The sequence below is a fragment of the Cherax quadricarinatus genome, chromosome 22 (genome assembly GCF_038502225.1).
Source record: "Cherax quadricarinatus isolate ZL_2023a chromosome 22, ASM3850222v1, whole genome shotgun sequence".
NCBI lineage: Eukaryota > Metazoa > Arthropoda > Malacostraca > Decapoda > Parastacidae > Cherax > Cherax quadricarinatus.
In genome coordinates this window covers 1,197,451-1,200,000 of record NC_091313.1, presented here as the reverse complement: position 1 = coordinate 1,200,000, position 2,550 = coordinate 1,197,451, and the positions used below count along the sequence as shown (strand labels likewise).

The 2,550-nt window shown below is 43.8% G+C and overlaps 1 protein-coding gene across 1 annotated transcript in view; it reads right to left on the bottom strand.

Annotated features, from left to right (window-relative positions):
* The window catches only part of LOC128689771 (3-galactosyl-N-acetylglucosaminide 4-alpha-L-fucosyltransferase FUT3-like), a 100,749-nt gene extending 98,585 nt beyond the window's left edge, over positions 1–2,164 (bottom strand). The window contains exon 1 of the mRNA XM_053778231.2: positions 2,107–2,164. The gene's annotated coding sequence lies outside the window, so the exon portion shown is untranslated. The remainder of the gene's footprint in view (positions 1–2,106) is intronic.
* Between the last annotated feature and the right edge of the window lie 386 nt (positions 2,165–2,550).

The window sequence follows — 2,550 nt, the reverse complement described above, 5'->3', positions numbered from 1 at the left end:
TAGTCCCAGAGCTAAGAAGTATGTCCTACGAGGGGAGGTTAAGGGAAATCAACATGACGACACTGGAGGACAGGAGAGATAGGGGGAATATGACAACGACATACAAAATACTGAGAGGAATTGACAAGGTGGACAAAGACAGGATGCTCCAGAGACTGGACACAGTAACAAGGGGACACAGTTTGGAAGTTGAAGACACAGATGAATCACAGGGATGTTAGGAAGTATTTCTTCAGCCACAGAGTAGTCAGGAAGTGGAATGGTTTGGGAAGCGATGTAGTGGAGGGAGAATCCATACATAGCTTTCAGCAGAGGTATGATAAAGCTCACGGTTCAGGGAGAGTGACCTAGTTGCGACCAGTGAAGAGGCGGGGCCAGGAGCTTGGACTCGACCCGTGCAACCTCAACTAGGTGAGAACAACTAGGTGAGTACACACACACATACACACACACATACACACACACACACACACACACACACACACACACACACACACACACACACACACACACACACATACATACACACAAACACACAGTACAAAGAGACCTGGACACGCTGGACAAGTGGTCCAGCAACTTGCTCCTAGAATTTATCCCCGCCAAATGCAAAGTTATGAAGATCGGGGAAGGGCAAAGAAGACCGCAGACAGAGTATAGGCTAGGTGGCCAAAGACTGCAAACCTCACTCAAGGAGAAAGATCTAGGGGTGAGTATAATACCGAGCATGTCTCGTGAGGCACACATTAACCAGATAACTGCTGCAGCATATGGGCGCCTGGCAAACCTGAGAATAGCGTTCCAATACCTCAGCAAGGAAACGTTCAAGACTCTGTACACTGTGTATGTCAGGCCCATGCTGGAGTACGCAGCACCAGTTTGGAACCCACACTTGGTCAAGCATGTCAAGAAATTAGAGAAAGTGCAAAAGTTTCCCTCAAGGCTGGTTCCAGAGCTAAGGGAAATGTCCTACGAAGAAAGGTTAAAGGAAATCGGCCTGACGACACTGGGGGACAGGAGGGTCAGGGGAGACATGATAACGACATACAAAATACTGCGTGGAATAGATAAGGTGGACAGAGACAGGATGTTCCAGAGATTGGACGCAGAAATAAGGGGTCATAATTGGAAATTGAAGAATCAGATGAGTCAAAGGGATATTAAGAAGTATTTCTTCAGCCATAGAGTTGTTAGGTAGTGGAATAATAGTCTGGCAAGTGATGTAGTGGAGGCAGGTACCAGACATAGTTTTAAGACGAGGTATGATGAAGCTCATGGAGCAGGGAGAGGGAGGACCCAGTAGCGGTCGAGACTCAGGAGCTGAGTCTCGACCCCTTCAACCACGATTATGTGAGTAGAATTATGTGAACACACACACACACACACACACACACACACATGAATAAACACAAAATGGAGTGAGGCCTGAACTTTGGCCCTGACAGGTAGCAGGGCCAGAGATATTATTATATTATCAAAATCATGGGGAAGCGCTAAACCCGTAGGGTTATACAGCGTGTGCGTGAGGGGGATGGAAGGTATTCAGGCTTAACACAGAACTTGGAACACAGATCCAAGTTCCTAGATCAAGAGCCCCTCATCAGCGGTAAGGAACCTCCCTGGAGGGGAGAGGTAATTCGTAATGAACGACTGTCAAATAAACAGAAGAATGAACGGAAACTCGAACCGTGGTGCTGAGTTAGAGGGGTCCAGAGCTGTACCACTGAGCTACGAGGACTACATTATGAAGGTTCCACAGACAACACTTCAAGTTTACAGTTAAAATTAGTTTATTCGCTTACATTTCACAAGTTTGTGCTGGTAAAGTAGTATATGTGTAAATTACCTAGAATAACCAATAAAGTCGAACATGGTGATTTATAAATGGGTTTATAAATGTCATCACCTTGGAGAGTAGACGGGAGCTTGAAGAACAACGTTCTTAAGAGGTGCGTAAGTTTCCCTGTCTCCTAATATCATGTTTATTTTTTCCCTATAATCTACCTTGTCCATAATTACTATCGCATTTGCTTTGTCTGAAAAATAACATATTAAAAGACAGGGGAACTGACGTGCCCCTTAAATTTTACACTCTAATTTTCTTACCCAAGACAGGGAAAGGATGCACGTCCGATCCGAATGTTTGTTTGAGCAGCACTGGCAGCAGTACTCAGCTATAACATTTTTGGTGCACAGGTGTTGTTGTCGGCTCGCATTAAGTGACGTGGCGTTATTTGATGTACTCGAGGCTACACATTATTATTTTTTTACTGTTAATGTATATTCTAGTTCTTTTCTTTAAATAAAGTACAGCAAGCCCAGAATGGGCTTGCTGTACAAGCGAATCATTGCCTGAATTTTTTTTCCAGTTACTACCATTGTCTCAGTTACAACCCTTCTTACTCTTGCATTCGTCTGTTAATATATACTGTAATATGTCAGTGATATATTCAATGTTATGCTTCCTCTATTACTTCGCACATGAGATTGACTAATCAGTGTATTTCTAAATTCTTTTATTCTTACACGAATGAGTTCTCATACAGCATT